The sequence below is a fragment of the Pipistrellus kuhlii genome, unplaced genomic scaffold (genome assembly GCF_014108245.1).
Source record: "Pipistrellus kuhlii isolate mPipKuh1 unplaced genomic scaffold, mPipKuh1.p scaffold_m20_p_10, whole genome shotgun sequence".
Taxonomy (NCBI): domain Eukaryota; kingdom Metazoa; phylum Chordata; class Mammalia; order Chiroptera; family Vespertilionidae; genus Pipistrellus; species Pipistrellus kuhlii.
The window spans coordinates 28,791,457-28,798,990 of NW_023425405.1; positions in this window are offsets into that span (position 1 = coordinate 28,791,457).

Here is a 7,534-nt window from a genome sequence, read left to right on the forward strand (position 1 = left end):
AAATAAAATGAGCAAGAGGGTCTTCAGTTGAACATCATCTGGCTTTATTACGCCATCATCGTTGTTCCCCTGTTGCTTTATTACCCAGGAAAATTACAGTATTTGAAATGCAGAGATATGGCAAAAAGGAAAATCTTTGATGGAGTTAAACTTTTGCATGTCTTTGGTGTTTTTTAGCTTATATTTCTGGTAGGGAACGGATGCAAGTAATGGTTAAATAATACAAAATCATTGTGTCGTTCTAGGTTTTATGTATTTATCATAAAACCAATAAATAATTTTATTCTTGATAAAAGCTATTTTGGGGAGGTTAGAAAATTAATAACTAAAGTTTTATTTTTTAAGACAATAAAATGGCATACATAGATCAATGAAACAGAATAGAGAACTAAGAAATAAACCCACAACTATATGGTCAATTAATTTATAATGAAGGTGATAAGAATAAACAATGAGGGAAAGGTAGTCTCTTCAATAAATGATATTGGGAAAACTGGATAGTCACATGCAAAAGAATGAAACTAGATTCCTATCTTCCACCATACAGAAAAATTAATTCACAGTGAAATAAAGGCTTGAATATAAGACCTTAAACCAAAAAACTCCTAGAAGAAAACATAGGTGGGAAGATCCTTGAAATCAGTCTTGACGATAATATTTTGGATCTGACTAAAAGCAAAACCAAAAAAGACAAAAATAAATAAGTGGAACTACATCAAACTAAAAATCTTTTACACAGTAAAGGAAACTATCAACAAATGAAAAGGCAACCTACTGAATGGGAGGACATATTTGCAGTTCATATATCTGAAAGGGGGTTAATACCAACAATATATAAAAAAAAATCATACAACTCTGTAGCAAAAAAAAATCCAACTTAAAAAATTTGGTAGTGTTTTCTAAAATAGTGAAAATGCGACAACATCCTTAAAGTGTATACATTGAGAAAATACAGGCTGTAGGTTTACAGCTGTAAATATGCAAAACCCCGAGTTTATTCTTATCCTTTGTTTATTAATTATTGCGTTATTTTCCATACAAACAACTCTAAACTTGCTTTTATCCCTCCCTGTATTCATTAAGTAGTGCATCCATTCAAGGACACTCTGCACAAGCCCTGGTTCCCAAGCTTGTCTGCACTTTAGAATCATCTGGAGATGTTTTAAAAATCCTAGAGCCCAGGTCACATTCCACAATAATTAAATCATAACTTCTGGGAATGAAATTATGATATTTTTAAGTTCCCCAATTGCAATGTTATTTGGAAACCATTGCAGTAAGGTGATGTGAAAAATATTTATTATCATGAAACCATGTTCACAATATACTGCTTTGTAAAAAACAAAAAACAAAAAAAACAAAAATCAAGATGCAAAACAGCTGTGTTCTACAGGATACCACTAACTTGTATTCTATTTGCAAGGCTGATCATCTCCTAAAGGGACAGCCTCAGGCCTCTGGTGACATGCTCCACCATTATTAAATCTGATTGGACCAAAACTAAGCTGCTGTTCTATAGCAAGACAGTCTGTGAGCTGGCCAGAAGCTCAGGTTTGCTAGGCATCAAAATCTCTGACCAAGCAGAAATAAGCTGGACAATCAGAATCTTGTTCTAAGGAAATTGCAATTGTGTGAATTTTAAAGGAATCAGGCGCTAACATTGAAACTGAAGGGAAATAAAAAGGAAGGTTTTGAGGCAGAAAAGGAGCCAAGAGAATGCTAAAACAATGGAAAAGTTGAAAGCATTAGTAAACAAATGCTGTGAAGTAGTCAGACACACTGATGGGTCAGCAAGAGATGGGAGGGGAGATGGTTTGAAAAGACATGCAAAATGGGGAAAGACCAAGAGAGTGGCTGTTCTGTGGCATCAGTGAAGCTCAACAAACACTTGAGGGTCTCCAGCACATTCTTGGATTCAAGACTCACTGGGGCCAGGCTCCATGAGACTAACAGAATCCCAAAGATAATTGCCAAGTTTAAGAGCTGCCATGGTGAGAAAAGTCTCTAAGAAGTTCCTAGGAGAAAAGAAGCTAAAGACTCCAAGGACCAAGAAGCCAAACACCATCATACAAGCAGAAATCAAGGAAGCAGACATTAGTCAAATCCATGAAGAATAAACAGATACGGTGATATTTCTACAATGCAGATTCTATGAAATTTAGACCAATTTCCTGGCAATAAGCTGGATTGCAGAGACATTCCTTCATGGAGGTCTTTGTACCTGGTACTTGGACATTTTTGAATTCTAATTTGCAACTATGTTAAGCCTGGACTTTAAAGAATAAATGCAATAAAATTTATTTCTTGAATACTATGCCTCCTAAAAGAGGGCACTTGAGTACCAATCCCAGTTACTAAGTTACAAAGACCTGTGCAGGTGATATGGGGAGAATCCTTTCCCTTTCTGGGCATCTCAGCTTTCCACCTATAACCAGGGAATGGAGCTAGTTTCCACCAGCCATACTGTGATGATTTTGTTATTACATAACTTAATCTGGGATTTTAGAATCCCCTCTCTCTGAGTAACCATCTAAAAAAACAAGTATGTTTTAATATTAATCACTTGGCAATGTATTTAGTCAAATATTTTGCCAATGATGTCCAACTAAAGGTTCAGTATTTAAAGTCTTTCAACATGGAAAGTCGGTATTGACAGTTTTAAGAAAATCAATTTCCAGAACTTTCTATTTTAAGTGACTTTTTCCTAAACCTGAGAATGTACCTGAGGTCAAAGTTTCATATCCATTTTCCTTTTCTACCTTTACTTTCCCTAATGCTTTTTTCTGCTTTATCAAAGAAAAAAAGCAAAGAACACCTCTTACCCACTGTGAATTTAGGAAGGTTACACTTCCCTAGATTTAAAGACTATGAGGCGGCAAAGGGCAATTCAAAATTTTGATGTCTGTGAAGCTTCCTTAAGACACGTTTTGGGTTTCTGTTGATTTTTTTTTTTTTAAGATTTCAAGGAAGAGGGGGTAAAAGAGGGAGTAACTTACCTCCACTCAAACTTGTGAGTGTTTAAAGTTTTAGTAGAGGTAAGTTAGTGAGATTTTGTTATTTTTTTAGCATATACTCGGACTCATAGAAGAAATATTTCCATTAACATTTGCTAAGATATTATTGCTACTATGAGTTCGCATGTGTCTTCTTTTTTGGCTAGATCTCCTGCCCACCATCACACATCAACAAATTTTCTGCTTATTTTTTCCTTCTTGCTACATACAATACTTATGTGATTTGGACTAACTTTAAGGGAAGTGTTGTAGGTTCTTCTGCAAATAATGCAATTAGAAACAATTATTAGAAAATTTCATGTAACTATATACTTATTAGTGACCTTTTAGTTAATTTCCACTAAAACTCATCTCATTTTAGAAATAAGATATACTTATCCACAGATATACCCTTTATTTAAAAACTGCATCCATCATATTAATAAGTGCATTTCTGATAAAATCTACCTTAGTGGGTAACAATTATTTATTAAAAAGTATAATATATTCAGGTTTCTTTGATCACTTAATATTAAATATAATCATAACTCAATACAAAAGATTTTTTAACATTTAGAGCTTTGTGATAACAGACAATAAATGAATTTTCAAATGTCATATTGTGTATATATTTTGTTTCAGAAAGGTATAATCAAATCCTTTCAACACATAAAGACTTTAACCAAAAAAATCAGTGAGGTGAGTGTAAGGGGAATAAAAAGGAAAAGGAACAATGTATACTTTCTGAATACAGAACTTATTGATGTCTCTTTTAAATATACAATTGTGGGTATCAAATCACTATAGACTTAGATTCCATTATCTGTACTTAAGAGCACTGTAATAGTTTTAATTTAAAATGTTAATATTGTAATATTGTAGAAATGGCACATTTGGTAACTATTAAACCCATAATGAAAATTTTAAATGAGCAATTGGTCAACAATAAAGATTAAAAGAAAAAACAAGAGAGAAAGAAAAATAATAATAAAATGAGCAATTGAGTATCCAAAATTTTTTAAATATTTGTAGGGAGTAATAAAATTAGATATTGAAGATTTATAAAAGATACACTTATATTTAGTCTTTAATATTTTATGCCTCTATAAATAGTCTTATTGAAGTCATGAAAACATTTAAAATATATTGCTTGCTAAATGATAGTCATAATATGATACATTGCAATTTTTATTGATTTTAGAGAGGAAGGGAGAGTGAAAAAGACAAAAACATCAGTGATGAGAGAGAACCATTTATAGGCTGCCTGCTGTATGCCCCACACTGCTGATTGAGCCCACAACCAGGGTATATACCCTGACTGGGAATGGAACCATTATCTCCTGGTCAATGCTCATCTACTGAGCCACACTGGCCAAGCTGATACAGTACATCGCAATTTTTTTAAATCTATAAGATGTCATCAATTTTAGCATGTAGTTCTGTTAATTATTTGAAATATGTTCATTAGATTATAATATTAATATTAAACATGAAAATATTAATGGTTATCTCTGGATGGTGCAGTTATGAGTGATTTTATTTTACTTTTAGTATATTTGTTATATTCTGAGTACATATTATTTACATTGTAAGAAAAAGTTATTTAAAACAGTAAAGTGTATCCTTTGATCTGGACATTGACAGCTTTTCTAAGCAAAAAAAGAAAACAAAAGAAAACAACAAAAACAAAAATCGCTGCAGAATTCGATTCTCTGATAGTAATTCTGAAGCTTTTGCTACAACAAAAGCTAAAGTAAAACCTTGTTTCTTGATCCTAAATTCAGCTGTCTTTATCCTGGATTCTCAGGACATTAATTCTGAACAAGGAGTGCAGAATCAGGCCCCCTAATAGCAACGGTACTACATCACTAAAAATATGCTGTATAAGTCTCTGTAAAAAGGCCAATCAGCAGAAAACGTTTTCTATAAAGGCACCTCCTGCGTGGTCGTGAATTATACTTACCTTAACTGGAAAAATATAGGAAAGAAAGAACACAGGAATAGTAGTCAACTTACATTCTACATTAAGTTTGAATTATTATTCTTCAAGGAGTTCTGAGGCCGCTCGGTGTGTATTAAATCTCAAACAAGTTACAGGTTTTTGGAACCGAACAGTAATTGGTTTGTAAAACTGGCTTAAGCATTTCCATCTGCACACATAAAATTTTGATTAATTTTCTCTCTAGCTATGTGGTGAGGCATAGCAATATACTTTGACATTGAGCTCTTATCCACATTTAGAAGCCTGAAACGTCATTATACTTTCACTCTCTGTGAAGACATTTCTAGATAAGAATAGACTCTACAAAAATAGTACCAGGTGATACTTGGCTGGTAGTCAAATGGAGCCCCACCTTGTCTATAAATAAAATTTTCAAAGAACTCAACTCTACAAACACTTGAACATTTTGGTTGAGTTAGTTTCATCTTGCATATTTCAGAAATATTCTAACCAGAGGATATCCTGATAACCCTATATACACAGCTCTTTCCTCAACTTCAAGGTTTCTTCTTAATTTAATACTTAGGAAACAACGTTTTGCAGGGAGTATAAATAAGAACACTCTACTAAGCAAAGAAGAATTTTACTTAATCTAGCTCAGTGGGATAATGAAATAGAACTTTGAATGCCAATTGGGATATTAACATGAGAACTTCATGTCTTGAATCTACACTGATTTCAAATGTACAAGTTATGGTGATTCTATAGATAATATCTAAATACTTAAGGAAGAGAAAATGTGAGTTTTATGGGATAGGAGCTATTATTCCTTAGAAGTGGGGCTTTAGTTAAAATAGAAGCAGCTTAAAGTGATGGACAATTCTGGTGCACTTGGATTTGAAATGAGGGCTCCTGAAGAAGAGAACCTGTACTAAAGCTTGAACTGCCCACCAAACCAATTCTGACCTACAAAAACAAAAGGCTTCATTATAATATGAGATGAATTTGTCTTAAGTTATTGCTATCACTTATTAACATATATAATTATTTTTATCTTTAATGTGGTTTTTTTTGTGTGTGTTTTTTTTCAGAGAGAGGCAGGGGGAGAGAGAGATAGAAACATCAATGAGAAAGAAACATTGATCAGCTGTCTCCTGCACACATCCCTCCTGGGGCTTGTGCCCTGCTGGGAATTGACTCGTGACCTCCTGGTTCATGGAAGGACACTCAACCAACTGAGCCACATCAGCCGGGTAAAAATTATTCATAAAATCGAATTCTTGTGCTAGATTTTGCTCTCTCTCTTTTATGCTTCTCCATCATACTCTCAGCCTGTAATTGCTCACACAGTGCCCTTGCAAAAAGCTTGTCTAATTTATTTAGAGGCCAGACTATCATAATTCCATGATTACTTCTGATGAGGTGTAGACTTGAACACTAGAATTTGAACACCAGTGCTAGTACTGACTGGATGTTTCACATTTCAGACGAGTTATTTAAGTGCCTAAAATTTTTGTTTCATCATTTAAGTGGAAATAGTAATATTCATCTCACTTTGGTGCAAGGAATAAATGAGGTAATGTAGGAAAACAAAATTTCCACCATCTCTGATGCATACTAGTTCCTTCCTCAAGAAGTGTTCTATTACACTGTACCCTATTGGGTTATATTTATTGAAAATCAACCACAGCAGAATCTCTATAGCAGTAACACTTAAGATATCAGAATTTTATGAAAACAATATTCTTCTGGTCATAAAGTCCAGTGGATAAATTGGTGCATTTGTTTAATAATTCAGTCAATGTTGTTTACTCCAAACTGTTTAATTGCCTTTGGACTTCAGTTAGCACATTGTTGTTAAATTAAATTAAAAATATAATGCTTAAGAACCTGAGTGTTTAACAAATGCATTTCGATTTAACTAAAAGTCCAAAGACAAATGGTGAAAAAAAGAACTCACTGCTATGGATAGATTTACTTTTAGTGAATGTTAAATTATTGAAAGCTCATTGCAAGGGGAAATGTATTAATAAAATTCTTCTTGCAAATGTGGGATTAACCACAAAGCAATTAATGAAAAGCGAATGTCACTCATTCATATGGAAGAAAGTTTTAAGTAGTCATTCAATACTGTTGTGACCTTTGTTTCCCCAGGCAATGACAACTTTGGAAGCAATCAAAGCTAAGGCCATAATCGCATTAGTAATTGGGTCCAGTTGTCATACAGAATTTTTTCCTGAGACTCCAAGTTCTCTTTTTCCTGGTGAAGCCATTAAAAAATATACTAATAGTGCCAGTCAATTAGTATATGTAATGCTACTCTGAAAACTTTCATGGATATTTAAAAAGGGCAAGTTAATTAGAATAAAAAGAAACAACGACTAGCTTTCTTCATCAAATCCCATCTGTTAAAAATTCATAATTACATCATCCTTTCACAGATAAAAAATGCAGACAAATAATTGGAAACAGAAGGAAATTTACAATCCCTTTTCCTACTGGGAAGGTTCTAGCTCAATTCTCCTCTAACTGGAACACTGAGTAGATGAAAGCTTAGTGTAGTAAAATCTCTACTTATGTAGTTCAGCATTACCATGGA